At 40.1% G+C, this 15,258-nt stretch overlaps 1 protein-coding gene across 1 annotated transcript in view; it reads right to left on the bottom strand.

The window, feature by feature from the left end:
• sema3d (sema domain, immunoglobulin domain (Ig), short basic domain, secreted, (semaphorin) 3D) overlaps positions 1 to 11,683 on the bottom strand; it is a 49,768-nt gene extending 38,085 nt beyond the window's left edge. The window contains exon 1 of the mRNA XM_047389779.1: positions 11,419 to 11,683. The gene's annotated coding sequence lies outside the window, so the exon portion shown is untranslated. The remainder of the gene's footprint in view (positions 1 to 11,418) is intronic.
• Between the last annotated feature and the right edge of the window lie 3,575 nt (positions 11,684 to 15,258).

Below are 15,258 nucleotides of genomic sequence, written 5' to 3'. Positions count from 1 at the left end.
TACAACGGTTCCTCGGCTTTGCAAACTTTTATAGACGCTTTGTACAGAACTACAGCCAGGTGGCCAGACCACTAACTGCCCTCACATCATCCAAGGTACCGTATTTATGGACCCCTGAGGCCGACGCAGCCTTCTCCAGACGGAAGAGCCGGTTCCCTCAAGCCCCTGTACTCATCCACCTGGATGCCAGTAAGCAGTTTGTCATGGAGGTGGATGCCTCGGACGGAGTAGGAGCGGTGCTCTCCTAGCACTCGCACCTGGATGGGAAGCTTCACCTCTGCGCCTTCTTCTCCCGTCGCTTGTCTGCAGCTGAACAGGACTACGACGTGGGCGACAGGGAACTGCTGGCTATCAAGTTGGCACTGGAGGAATGGCGCCATTGGCTGGAGGGTACCGAACATGCCGTGCTGGTATGGACCGACCACAAAAATTTTGCGTACATCCAATCTGCCAAACGCCTTAATTCACGTCAGTCACGTTGGTCGCTGTTTTTCTCCCGTTTTAATTTATCCAGTTCTTTCAGACCCAGATCTAAGAATACTAAACTTGACGCACTCTCGCACCAGTTCGTCCATGATGACCCGGAAATTGAGGTAGTGTCTATCCTACAGTGCTTAACCTGGGAGATAGAGGAGAGTGTGTGGCGAGCCCTTTCTGATGACCCGGGGCCAGGTAGCATACCAGTAGGCCGCCTCTACGTTCCTGCTGCCGTGCAACCCCGCCTGATTGGTTGGTTCCACTGTCAAATTCGCCACCCATTCTGGGGGCAGCCGAACCATAGCCTCGATCGCTAGGAGGTACTGGTGGCCCACCCTGCATCGAGACGTGAGGGACTACATCAGTGCTTGTGTGCCCTGCGCCAGAAATAAGACCTCCAACCGGCCTCCAGCCGGCCTCTATCAGCCCCTCAGTATCCCTCCATGACCCTGGTCCCACATTGCCATTGACTTCGTGACTGGCCTTCCACGTTCCCATGGCATGACTACCATTTTCACCATTATAGATCGCTTCTCGAAGGCCTGTCACCTCATTCCGCTATGAAAGCTGCCCTCCGCCCTACAAACACCTAAGCTGCTAGTGAAACATGTGTTTCATCTGCATGGAATTCCGCAGGAGATCTTATCTGACCGTGGTCCCCAGTTCACCGCCCTGGTTTAGAAAGAGTTCTGCGCCGCCCTGGGGGCGAAGGTGTCGCTGACCTCCAGATATCATCCCCAGTCTAATGGTCAAGTGGAACGGTTGAACCAGGAACTGGAGACGGCACTGAGGTGCATGACATCATCGGTCACCTTCCTGCCGTGGGTGGAATACTCCCACAACTCCCACATCTTGGCTGCTATGGGCCGTACTCCCTTTGAGGTCTCCTTGGGGTACCAGCTGCCCCTGTTTCCTGCCGACAACAGGGAGACGAGCGTGGCCTCAGTCCAGCACCACATCCGCAGATGCAGGCACATGTGGTCCTCCACCGCCAGGGCGCTCCAGAGATCCACCGTCCTCAATAAGCACGTGTGCAGGCTCCTACCTACCGCCCGGGTCAGAAGGTTTGGCTCTCCGCACGCAACATCCCACTCAAATCCATGTCAAGAAAACTGCCTCCCAGGTTTATTGGTCCGTATGTCATCCACTCTATAGTCACTCCCACCACTGTCCGTATCAATCTGCTGTCCAGTTTATGTAACCATCCGGTCTTTCATGTCTCGCAACTTAAGCCTGTCCATGCCAGTACGCTCTGCCTTCCAGCCGAGCCTCCTCCGCTCGCCTGGGACTTCCAGGGTCACCCCGCTTATTCAGTCCGCATTCAGTCCCATCTCCAGGCTCCTCTAAGCTTTCGCGAGCACCGTTTCCAGATCAGTTCTCAGTCCTGACACACCCTCTCCCTGGCAGATCCTGGCTTCTAATCAGTAAGCTTATATGCAACTAGTATATTCTGTTTGAGTGTTTATTTACTTACCCTCGTTCCTTCTCAGCAGACCTGCCCTGTTAAGGTGTTTCCTGCCCCTCGCTCCAGCATTTCAATAAATGTATTAAACCGTTCTCTGTTCCGAGTGTTCTCTGCATGTGGGTCAAGTCGGCGGTCAAAACTATGACAGTGAGATCCTCAGCTCTGCAGTTCTCACAAAATGTTAACAGCACCTATGTTGACCCAAATACTGCTGGGACGGAAGTTGGATAAATATAATCAGATTTTGAGTCAAAAATTCTGAATTAGTTGGGTTAGAGAAGAAACTAAAAATAGCCATTTTATTACTCACAGACTGACACTAGATAACACATTTGTTTACTTAAGATAACATTTATAACATTTAGAACAAATGATTAATAATAATGTCAATATGAACACACTTATTCAGTGTTGTATGATTTTTTCATCTAAATTCAACTGTTTGTAAACGAAAGTCTTATTAGACATTACAAAGTTGCTACATTTACTACTTTAATCTGATTTTAATGCAAAGATAAATTTCAAACAAAAGTTTTATTTTTTTTAGAAACTAAGTTATGGGTAACTCATTCTATAGTAGACTTTTTTTCTGTCAAAAAAAAACATATAACCCTGCGTGCTTGTTCAAATCCATAACCCCCTGCTAAACTAATCTAGATCTGGATCAATCCATATTTGACCCAGGACTGGGTTATCAAAATAATACATTTTAGGTTGGTTTAACCCATCATCTTTTAAGGTGTGGTGAATCCCTGATTTGTTAGATAAAATGTACATTACAGTCAAGATTTCCCTTTAACTCGTTACAGAGTGTAGGACTCGCATCTGAGTATTGTGAGTTTTTTTAAGAACACAGTTCCCGCAGTTTTAGTCATTAGGCAACCAATCAAGCAGACAATTGATGAAGAAATTAATCAATGTATCACAAGAAAGCCTCCTCCTTTGACCTTCTACCAGCCCTCATTACTTTCTATCCACACCCACCACAGATTGCCCATATCAACCTGTCAAACAAGGGCGTAAACAATGTCAGGTTAAATTAATAGATCTGATGTAAATGTAGCCTACACACCTGAAAGGAAACAAGCTTCTTCCAGATGGACAGGCTGCACAAGGAGCCAATACAAGACACAACTGATTTTTACGACAATAGTTTTTTATGTATACAGCACCTTTTGAAAGATTTATGAGGTATAAAGCACAAATACAGATATTCAGTCCATGATCAAAAGAAAGCAGACATCAAATGAGAAACTAGATCTTATTTTGAGGTATTTTACTTTTGCTCTCCTATTTTGTGATCTGATAATTAAAGTTGAAGTGTAGACACAATAAGGTCACAAGACATGAGTGGAATACATCCAGGTGTTCCGTTGCTTTGACAACTAAGGCTATTTGGTCCTGATAAACACGCTGCAGTTTACTTAAGATGACAAATTCAGACAACCTCCAGGGTTAAAAATACAGATAGAGAGCTATGTGTGATGGATGGGCAATTGGCAAAGAGAGAGAAAAAGATGGAGAAGGGTTCAATCCGTACAGTATTTGCACTTTGTGAGCAATGCTGATAGTGCGGATGGCAGGGCTTATCCCCTCTTCAGTATTTCCAGGACAACAGTGACATGATTTCATCCAAGTGAGGGGAGTTTGAGTAATGTATCTCTTTTGGCAGCTTGAGAACCAACATCCCTCAGCAATACAGACTTGTGCAGCCAACCTCTGCAAGAATGCCTTAACCTAACAAATGGTGACGTATGTAGAAGCTTTTAAAAACAGTTCATCTTTTGAAAAATTAATCACAAAAGATCACAGAATACCAAAAGAAAGGAAAAATCTAATATTATGACTAACAAAGATAAAAAAAAAAATATTAGGAAAGCGAGGGAGAGGTTAGAAAGGAAGAAACAGAGAAGTTGTACCATGTGGGTTAAGCTAACACCCCTGTTTCCTGGCGACTTCATTCCCTGTTGTCTTTGGCAGCATAGCTGGCAGACAGTGCAGGGGGTGATGGGAAACAATCCTGATAGAGATGGTGACAGATTTTTATCCTGCCAGCAAAGTGCTGCTGGCTTCTGATCTCACAACTGTAGTATCTTTTGGAGATACATGTTTTTGTATAGTTTGAGGTTTTACATCATACAAGTAGTCTTTATATACCATAAAATACTACCTAACTAACTTTGATTAATGAACACTTTGGCAGAACCAAATTAGATGCTTTAAGAGAAAATTAGGAAACTTGAACATCTAAGATCAGCTTAGTTGAAGACATAATATTTGTGGCAGAAGTTGCTGGGAGTCACAAGAAAGCAGCAGATGGTCTGGTAATAGGCATTTTCACACAAAGACCCCCTTAATAATGCATTTAGCAACACCCAGGTGCTCTATTTAATACGCTATTATCAAGGCCCTCCATCTCCACAGAACAGAGTGCATTAGCAGAGCTATTTGTCTTTATTCCCTGACCACAGGCACTGACCTGGCAGAACAACATCGATAATTGATAAAAGTTATTTTTCTTGGCAACAGTCAATCATCTTTTTTTAACCTGGCATTTAAGCAAGCATGCAACTCCCCTGTGAGTCTGTGTGAGTTCATGTCTTACTGGAAAAATGTAGGACCACCACTGTGACACAGCCTTTGTGGACATGTACAAGAGGCATTAGGAATAAAAACTAGGTAAAGCTGCATAACACAGCCCATACTTTTAGAGGTTACTTTCTGGATGTAAGAGGTTACATTCCAGGCTATACCAGAGACATTGTGGAACTTACAAGGTAGTTCCCAGGACCTTTTTTCCAGTTAAATGGTTACTGGTTTGTGGAGTCCAGACCCCCTCCTGTCCTCAACTCGTGGGACGATGGCCATAAATGGCTTCCGTGATTTCGAACTGTCGCCAGGGCTTTTGGTTTGACCTGCTTCGGCCATTGTGATCCTTAATACTTTTGTAGTGTTCTTGATTTCTTTTAAGCTTTTCCCAGCACTACCGCGATGTGTGATAAAATACAGGTCCTTCTCAAAAAATTAGCATATTGTGATAAAGTTCATTATTTTCCATAATGTCATGATGAAAATTTAACATTCATATATTTTAGATTCATTGCACACTAACTGAAATATTTCAGGTCTTTTATTGTCTTAATATGGATGATTTTGGCATACAGCTCATGAAAACCCAAAATTCCTATCTCACAAAATTAGCATTTCATTAAAAGGGTCTCTAAACGAGCTATGAACCTAATCATCTGAATCAACGAGTTAACTCTAAACACCTGCAAAAGATTCCTGAGGCCTTTAAAACTCCCAGCCTGGTTCATCACTCAAAACCCCAATCATGGGTAAGACTGTCAACCTGACTGCTGTCCAGAAGGCCACTATTGACACCCTCAAGCAAGAGGGTAAGACACAGAAATACATTTCTGAACGAATAGGCTGTTCCCAGAGTGCTGTTTCAAGGCACCTTAGTGGGAAGTCTGTGGGAAGGAAAAAGTGTGGCAGAAAACGCTGCACAACGAGAAGAGGTGACCGGACCCTGAGGAAGATTGTGGAGAAGGGCCGATTCCAGACCTTGGGGGACCTGCGGAAGCAGTGGACTGAGTCTGGAGTAGAAACATCCAGAGCCACCGTGCACAGGCGTGTGCAGGAAATGGGCTACAGGTGCCGCATTCCCCAGACCTAGGCTACAGAGAAGCAGCACTGGACTGTTGCTCAGTGGTCCAAAGTACTTTTTTCGGATGAAAGCAAATTCTGCATGTCATTCGGAAATCAAGGTGCCAGAGTCTGGAGGAAGACTGGGGAGAAGGAAATGCCAAAATGCCAGAAGTCCAGTGTCAAGTACCCACAGTCAGTGATGGTCTGGGGTGCCGTGTCAGCTGCTGGTGTTGGTCCACTGTGTTTTATCAAGGGCAGGGTCAATGCAGCTAGCTATCAGGAGATTTTGGAGCACTTCATGCTTCCATCTGCTGAAAAGCTTTATGGAGATGAAGATTTCATTTTTCAGCACGACCTGGCACCTGCTCACAGTGCCAAAACCACTGGTAAATGGTTTACTGACCATGGTATAACTGTGCTCAATTGGCCTGCCAACTCTCCTGACCTGAACCCCATAGAGAATCTGTGGAATATTGTGAAGAGAACGTTGAGAGACTCAAGACCCAACACTCTGGATGAGCTAAAGGCCGCTATCGAAGCATCCTGGGCCTCCATAAGACCTCAGCAGTGCCACAGGCTGATTGCCTCCATGCCATGCCGCATTGAAGCAGTCATTTCTGCAAAAGGATTCCCGACCAAGTATTGAGTGCATAACTGTACATGATTATTTGAAAGTTGACGTTTTTTGTATTAAAAACACTTTTTTTTTTATTGGTCGGATGAAATATGCTAATTTTGTGAGATAGGAATTTTGGGTTTTCATGAGCTATATGCCACAATCATCCATATTAAGACAATGAAAGACCTGAAATATTTCAGTTAGTGTGCAATGAATCTAAAATATATGAATGTTAAATTTTCATCATTACATTATGGAAAATAATGAACTTTATAACAATATGCTAATTTTTTGAGAAGGACCTGTATGTGGTGCTGAATATCGCAGTCAAACTCATATGGCTGACAACGTCTGTGGCGACTGTGGCTCAGTAGGAAGAGTAGTTGTCTTGCAATCAGAAGGTTGTGGGTTCGATTCCAGCTTCCTGCCATATGTCGATGTGCCCCTGGGCAAGGCACTTGACCTCAAGTTGCCACCGATCTGCGTATCAGTGTATGAATGTGTGAGCGTTAGTGAGTGCGATTGGGTGAATGTGGCTCTAGTGTAAAGCGCTTTGAGCGGTCTGTATGACTGAAAAGTTCAGTCCATTTATCAGTAAACAGCACTCTGTTCACGTCACATTTCAGCCCTGGTCAGCTGCAGTGGGACTTGCTGCCAAGCAGGTACCAAAAGAACCAGTACCAGGTTAGAAAAACCATTAATGGAAACAGTCACATGGCTGCACAGTGGCGCAGTTTGTAGCAATGTTGACTTGCAGCAAAAAAGTCCTGGGTTCCAAGATCACGACTGTTAGATTAATTGGTCTTTCTACATTGCCCTTAGGTATGCAGGGTTGTTTGTCCTGTGTGTCTCTGTTTGCCCTGCGATCCAGGGTTTAACCTGCCTCTCAACCGTAGACCGCTGCAGATAGGCACCAGCTCCTTTGCAACCCTGTACAGAAGAAGCAGGTATAGAAAATGGATGGATGGATTGATGGATGGAAACGGTCACAAAATGGACTTGGTTGAGTGAAGCCGGCCAAAGTAGAGCCTATGGAAAAGGAACATTGCTTACCAGGTTCCTTACTTGCTTGTTTAACTGCAAGGTTAAAAAAGATGATTTACAGTTGCCAAGAAAAATAACATATCAGTTATAAATTTTATTCAGGTCAGTGCCTGTGTTCAGGGAATAAAGACAAATAATGCACGCTGTCCTTTGGAGGTTACTGGATGCTCTTTCGGAACTGACCAAATACTTTTACAAATCATACTACTTACTTTTGCACAACCTAAATGTTACTTTCCACAACTTACACGAAACTTACAAGGTACTTTCCAGAAACTTGAAATCAAATTGCTGGTTACTTTCCCAAAAAGTGGTTTGTACATTCCTCAATCTGAGAAGTTACTTTTTGTAAGTTACACGTATTTTCCTGGACTTTTTTAAGGGTCTTATTGTTATTCAGAACTTTTTAGATACTTTCTCAGAAATAAGGCGTTACTTTGGAACTTGGCAATTATTTTCTACCTTGTAAGGAAATAACCTGTTCATATAGGTTATTTCTTATTTTTGGATAGGTACCTTTAAATATGGTGAAAGTCACCTCCAAGTCATAAGAAAAACTTTGACTATCACTCTCATTACAGAATGCAGTAAAAGCCATTGTTCTTATAGATAAGTTCTTACTCCTTATTTCGTCACACTTTAAATAAACAGTTTATATCAGAGAAAAGGTCATTTATTTCACTTTGAAAAACAAGCTGAAAGACTGGAAAAGTCTAAAAATAACAGTGTGGGGTTTGTTTCCATAGCTTGTTAATAACATTTATTTAGGGGTGCAGAATTTACATCAGTTCTGTCAAATAAGTGCTCACAACCACAATTTATGTGAAAATTACTGTGTTTGAGTATAGCCTGAGAATTAATTGTCTACAGAGAAGAAGTAAAGATGAAACATGTGATCTCTGTTGCTAAGTATGGTCATTCTGAACTAAACACTCCCACTGGCATTTATTATAATAAAAGTTTTTTTGTACCTTTTGTATCATAATTTGCTTGACCTTTTCTCTTAACTGTCTAGTGAAGACATACCACAAGTCTTTATGGCAATTTACTGTTTTTTATGTTTTGTTTTTTGCTGTTTTAACTAAAAACATTACTCTACCTTATCTGAGAGAAACAAAGTATCTCCCAGGAGAGCATATGCATCTCTCGGGAAATCATGTTTAGGCCCAAAAATTGAATGCAAAATAAATTGCCACAATATCCACTTTCACATAAAAATTAATCACCTAAACATGCAGAGGATGATGAAGACAGGCTTTGAAGTTGAAAACACTGCATTAGTTTAACCTTAAACACTCCTCAAATGCATGAACAAAACATTTGAGGTAAGGAAATCTGATACCTCTCCCAGGAAGACTACAGGAATTATTTTATTCTTATAATCTTATGTGTTTTTAAATATATAAGAAATGTGATTACCTCTCTTATGCAAGGCTATAGACTGTTGAATCAGGATAGTGCACTCTCTGTACAGTCAATAGGTTTATGAGAGTATTTTGAAAGTGATGCCAGATTTGTAGCATGCAAACACATTTATTGAATTACATGGGAATAATCAACCACATATGATATATACATCATTATGCTTGACGATTTGTAGTTGCTAATTCTATGCCACAAGCCCATTCCATTTGAAATCTTTCTTTCCTCCCAGAGTGATGCAGATTTCTGAGGGGAAGCAATATGGATGAAATTCCAACCCTCAGGCTTTGTCTGTGAATGTTTTGTCCATCTCTAAATGTGTTATCTCAAAACAGCTGTAATATAATGCCACAGGAAATTGCTAGTATGATAATCAAATATGCCAAATCTACAGTGATGTATGTGTGCCCTTTATTTGAGACTCAGTTTATGCTTAATGTTGTGATTTATTCCTCCAATCTATATCAAACGTAACTGGGCCAAAGCCAGCTCAAGTCTGCTGTTGCAGAAAGGGGTTAATGAATTTTGGGGGGGTCAGGGGGTGGGAAGTGATACTTGATCTATGAGTCAACTCTTCAGTAGGGAAAATGTAAACAAAAGAAATCCTACTAAGTGGGAAAATAAGTCAAGGGCTAATCAAAACCTAGGTGGAACCATGTAACCGAGCTGACAATATATAGATAAACATGATGGTAGGCTTGCTGGTTGTTGACAATAAATCAAGTAAGTCTTCCCATTCCGAATGGGGTATGACCTAAGCATGCAGGTCTAAATGTGTAGTAGTGTCTGTGTGTTTTGACATTTGCATGCATGTAAGTTAATACCATCTTGAGGAAGGCAGATGGGAGTATTAAGGCACAACAGCAGTGACTGACAGATAGGAATGCCCTCACTTGTCCCCTGATTGCCAGGGGATACAGAGAAACACCCATGCATGTAATGCACCAACTCCCCTCAATAGCCTTACTGTCGTCTACAAACTTCAGATTCAGCTCTGTTGTTATTTCCCAAGCATACTGGCACAGATTATGCTCACACAAGCCTCTGGAAAGTTAATTTACAGACAGCAAATGCAGAGACGCCAAAGAGCTTTGGAGAGCATACTCTGTCAAGATGTCTGTCTGCAAGTCATTGGCACCTAACCGTTACTGTACTCTGTACTCTGCACTCTTTAAACATGCTAAAATCAACGTTGCAGTAAAGGTAGTTTTAGTTGTTTTGTTTGTCGGTTTCTCACCTTTTGTTTGGATCAGTCCAGATATACCATACAAACCAAGAGAAAGCTGAGGGTTGTATTCAAAAACAGAGCATTTATCTTAAACAATTTCCCATTACTTTATGCTATTATAGTGCTGAAATCTCTGCAGCTGATATAAACTGACTCCCTGCCAGCATCAACAGAAGTTTGTGTAAGGTACACCTGGTAACGTCTCACTGACACAACATTTGGATAGAGTGGAGAATACAAAGGAGTACTGTAAAACAAGGAGTTGTCTTCCTGTGGTCTGAAGTTGAATTTCTTTAGTATCTCTGTCATACTGACCGAAAACCCTGAAACACAGCCAGTGAAATCAACATTCGCAAAACACTAAACTCTTCCTTTTGCTGCCTCCTTTCATCCGTTTCTTATCCCTGTGCTCAAAACACTCCCTTTAATACACAGCTCTTTCTAAGTAAGTAAATAGCATTCAGAGACACAGTAAGTGGTGTGACTCACTGAACCCATAAAATATAGACTTCTCTATTTGGTTTGTAAACTATGTATGTCCATTGTTGTGTGTTAATGAGCTCAAATCGCAAGTGTGTTTAATGTGAGAAGTCAGTGCAGGTATTAGTTCAATGTGCCAGTACATATATCTCAAAGTTCAAAAGAACAAAAAAAAGAAATCTTTTTGACATCTATTCTTTATAAAAAGATTGCTGGATAGGTGGACAAACAGATAGACTGAAATAATTTCCTGCTCTGGTTATACCAGTATGTACATTTTATATTGTAAATAAGAAATTACCAAATTCAGGCCAGATTTCTTAAAAAAAAGATAAATATCCATTAAATTTAGGGCTGTTAATCAACATCTCTATAGCCAGCTGTAGTGTTCATATTTTCTTACTACCCTCACTCAACCTGAAAATAAGCAATAGGAAACTTGTGTGAAACACAACTAAAAAATGTTCTTTTTTTCTTATTTTTCTCCTTTTGCCCTCTCATGCCATGCCACCCTGGGTGGTGAGCCATATCACTAATATCAAACAACATCACTGGTAACAGCTGACAGTTGTTTTTGTTTTTTACAGTATTAGAGAAGGACAAAAAACAAAACTGAAAACTAGATTTACATGTCAGATCTAATATTTTTGAATCCTTAAGCTTTTATTAAAAAAAAAGTTTTAGATTGCCTGAAAACCCTTGTCAACTTAGACGACTGATACTTTTTAGATAAAAACTGGATAAAATGTTGATAACTTATTTATAGACACGTCCAAAACAATACCTTCTAAAGTAAATCATCTGGGTTAGCTTATAAACACAGACTGTTAAAACACTAAACAGCATACAAAGCAGCTGAATATAAACGTGCACACTTTGCTCTTCAAATATCACATATTTATGCGTAGTTTGATTTAACAATTTAAAGCATATCTCAGGAAAAATAATGTCTAATAACGTCACACCGCAGTTGAAATGACTCACAGTGATAAACTGTCGATGATTAATATGCTCATGCTGGTTTCATCTCACCTGTTGGCGCACCTAACTTCTCATGCGCAGCAAAAGCCCGCAGAAGCGCGTCTGCGTCTCTTTCTTTTCAAGTTGGCCGACGCACAACAAAATAAATCACCACCAAGGATATGACACTTGCACAAGCTCGCATATGAAAGAGAGTAATACACTAAGTACATCCCCAAGATATTTCCACTCCCCTCAGTGTTTGTTCAAGCGCTCTTGAACTCCTGGTCCTCTGTGAGGGCTGGTGTGTGTTTTGGATGGATGGGTAATATGAGGTTATGTGGCGGCTTGCCCCGAGAAAACTGACGGCAGCCTCCCAGTTATGTAGCCGCTGGAGGGGAGGGGCCTTCGGCATCTGTACTGCTGCCAGCCAGCTCAGTTTGCTGGTGTACTTTTTATATTGAACTTAAAATGAAAACCACATGAGTGCAAAATAATTCCTTTCGTTTTATTATGACTGTTATGAATAACTCTTTAAGTAATTTACTGCGTATGCATTTTAATGAGAACTTTATTAAAGTCTTGCTTACTTGCCCTGGGCAAACCGTTTCAATTTATTTAACTTTACAATAAAGCCAGTCTTACAAGAAGAATTTTCACAAAGCTGTTCCACAATAATAAACACTAAATGATTTGTTGATATTGAGTTTATTAAATGTTAATAAACTCTGAAGTTTTTATTGCTGTGTATTTTTTTTTTGTGATACAACAGCTTGATAAAAACAAAAAACAGAGATACAGCGAGATTAACATACCTAAATAGAACAAACAGTGGTGTATTATACCTGGAAAGATGTATATCCCTGCCTGCCCTAATTTTTACTAACTAGAAACACAAGTCCAGTCTGAGGTATATGTGAAATTTGGTATCCCTGCTTGTGCAACCCTTAGTAGAAACATTTCCCACCAAGTTAGCAATGACTAGCAAGCAGTTTTTTGTATTGCTGTGGAGGATTTTTGGGCTATTCTTTACAGAATTATTTTAATTTAATCATATTAAACGGTTTTCAAGCATAAACAGTCTGCTAAATGCCATGCCAGAGCCTCTTCATCTGATTTATGTCCAGACTTTGACTAGGCCACAACAAAACCTTCACTTTAAAGTTTTTTGTTTGCTTGTTTTTTTACGTAATTCAGAAGTGGATTTGCATGTCTGTTATGGATCACTGTACCAAGGCAATTGAGGCCTGCCACAATGTAGATGTGGTTCTTTTGTGACCTCCTGGATAAGTCATGGATGCTCCCTTGAAGTAATTTCAGTTTACCTCTGGAAAGGTTCACGGCTGGTTCATGTATTCTCCATTTACAGCTAATTATTCTGTGGTTTGCTGGAATCCAAAAGCCTTAGTGATGGCTTTGTAACTCTTTCCAGAGTGATAGATGTCAGTGACTCTGTTTCTTATCTGTTCTTTAATTTATTTAGATCAGGGCATGGTGTACTGTCTTTTGAGATATTTAGCCTGCTCTAAATCGGACAGGTTTTATTTAAGGGATTTCTTGATTCTACAAGTCAGGCAGTAATCAGGCCTGAGAGTCAGGATTAAAACAAAAAAAGGTTAATGACAAGTAATTTAAAAATTAACATTGGACCGATTGCATATTCACTCAGGGGCATGTTGTTTTAGATAGCTTTTTTTCCCATAGTGAAAGAAATCTCCATTTGAAAACTTAATTTTGTATTTACTCGGGTTGTGTATGTCTATTATTTATATTTATGATTTGAAACATTTAAGAGTGACTAAAATTTTAAGTATTAGATCATAGTGAACACAACTTCAAACTTGGCCCCTGTTGTAAAATGTAGAATGAAAAACACAAAATAAATGCATATAACAATATAAACAATATGAATGATTTAAAGTTGAAGGAATTTGTTTCCATTAATGTATTTAAGGCCACTCTTAATCAGTTTGTACATAAGATATGTTTTTGTAAATGCTTTGATTAAGATGTATTTTACTCTTATTTTTTACTTTCATGTCTTTGTTTGATTTTTTTTTTTCTTTTATTATCCATATTGTATATTAATTGGTTTTAATATCTGTGGTTTTGATTTGTAATTGTTGGTATGTTGCTATCGCGTTTGCCCAGGTCTCTCTTGCAAAAGACATTTGTAATCTCAATGAGTTATACCTGATTAAATAAAGGTTACATACATACAAATGTGAGGCCAGTGGTGCTGTCATATCTGGTGCATAACTGGAGGTGGGCCCTAAATTAAATTCTGCATAGAGCCTTTTCTAACCTTGAACCAGCTCTGTAGAATAGTCATATTTCATCAAAACAAATGTCAAGCCCCAAGGATAAATCTTAAATTGCTTTAAAAAGTTGTGATATCGTCCAGTCAAAGATCATAACAATGCAAACCTGAAACTTTGAAGAATGGTGAGAACAGATGAGTTTTAGCTCATGCAACAACTTCCTGCAGGTGGGGATACCTTGCTGACAGAAGATTTAAAGACAGAAGTGTGGATTTGATGGTAGAGCTGATTTTTATGTGAACTTGACTGTGTCATATATTTTCACACACTAACAAGAGCCAGTCCATTCTTTTCTAACCGCAAGCTGTGGAGTGGTCAGAGCCAAGTATGCACAGAGATCCTTTTACATGAGATCAACACTTTGATGTTTAACCAAGAAAAGAGAGTTAGAGTATATACAACTCACATTAAGTCAGATAAAATACTCACCTTTATGATCCACTGTTCTTCCAACTTTGGGTGTGCTTTTTGGCAGACATGACTGCGTCCAAGTTCCTCGAGAGGATTATAGGTTATAGATTATTAAAACACTATCCTCCAACTCGACTGGGAGGACACCATTTTAAGTGTCAGGGTGTGCACTTCCTCAGGATAGCACATGCACGAAAGCAAAACTATTAGTGATGAGCAATACTGATGACATAAATTGTAAAGAGGGGCTTAGGTCTATTTCATCCCCACCCACTCATCTGGGAGTTACATTAAAAGCTGGGGGACTATGTATGAACTTGTATTAATCGTTTTGTAAGGGGAGTTCAACCCATTATTTTAGGATAAAGTAGGATTTTGGTCATGGTCTGCATATGAAAGATAGACTTTGCCACTGTGACTTCATACGATGTTGCCTGTTTTAGACCAACAGAAAGTAGCATATAATTATAAGGTGGAAAGAAAGGGATCCAGGAGTTTCAATTCTTATTGAAATAATAAATATCTGAAAAGTGCGGTGTGCATTCAGCCCCCCTGTGTCACCACTTTGTAGAACCACATGCCACTGGAATTATAGCTACAAGTCTTTTAAGGTATTTCCCTACCAGGTTTGCACATCTAGAGACTGATTTGTTTTAACCTTATTCTTTGCAAAATAGCTCTAGCTCTGTCAATTTTTTTGAAAAGCTCCTTGTGATGAAAAGCTTTCTTACAGCGTAATGTTGCCACTGTCCTTGTCTGACTAATTGCAATGGGTCTTATTTTGGGATATCAGAAAAAAGGGGACTGAATACAAAAAACTAGGAAAACTTTATAACATTTTCTTTCAATTCATGTGTGACTTTGTGTTGTGGATAACATAAAATTATTTAAAGTACAATTGTTTGAGGTTGTAATATGACAACTGTAATTGTTTGAAGACTATGAATGACTGAATGAAGTCAATGTAATCTCTATCGAATCTCAAGCATAAGCAATAAGTATTTTCCATCTATGTCTTTTTGGAAACAAACTGGCCATATTTTACCATGTGGGTGAAGCTGTATACTTCAAACCTGACTGGGCAAAAGTATTATGTCAGAATCAAGACAACAGATGAAACTATATTGATTGAATTTAGTATTTCATGACATTAGCACCAGCAGCTGGTAACAGTCAGGGA

This window comes from Girardinichthys multiradiatus, chromosome 2 (assembly GCF_021462225.1).
Source record: "Girardinichthys multiradiatus isolate DD_20200921_A chromosome 2, DD_fGirMul_XY1, whole genome shotgun sequence".
Classification (NCBI taxonomy): domain Eukaryota; kingdom Metazoa; phylum Chordata; class Actinopteri; order Cyprinodontiformes; family Goodeidae; genus Girardinichthys; species Girardinichthys multiradiatus.
The sequence above is the reverse complement of the archived record's forward strand: the minus strand, read 5'-3'. Positions and strand labels throughout refer to the sequence as shown.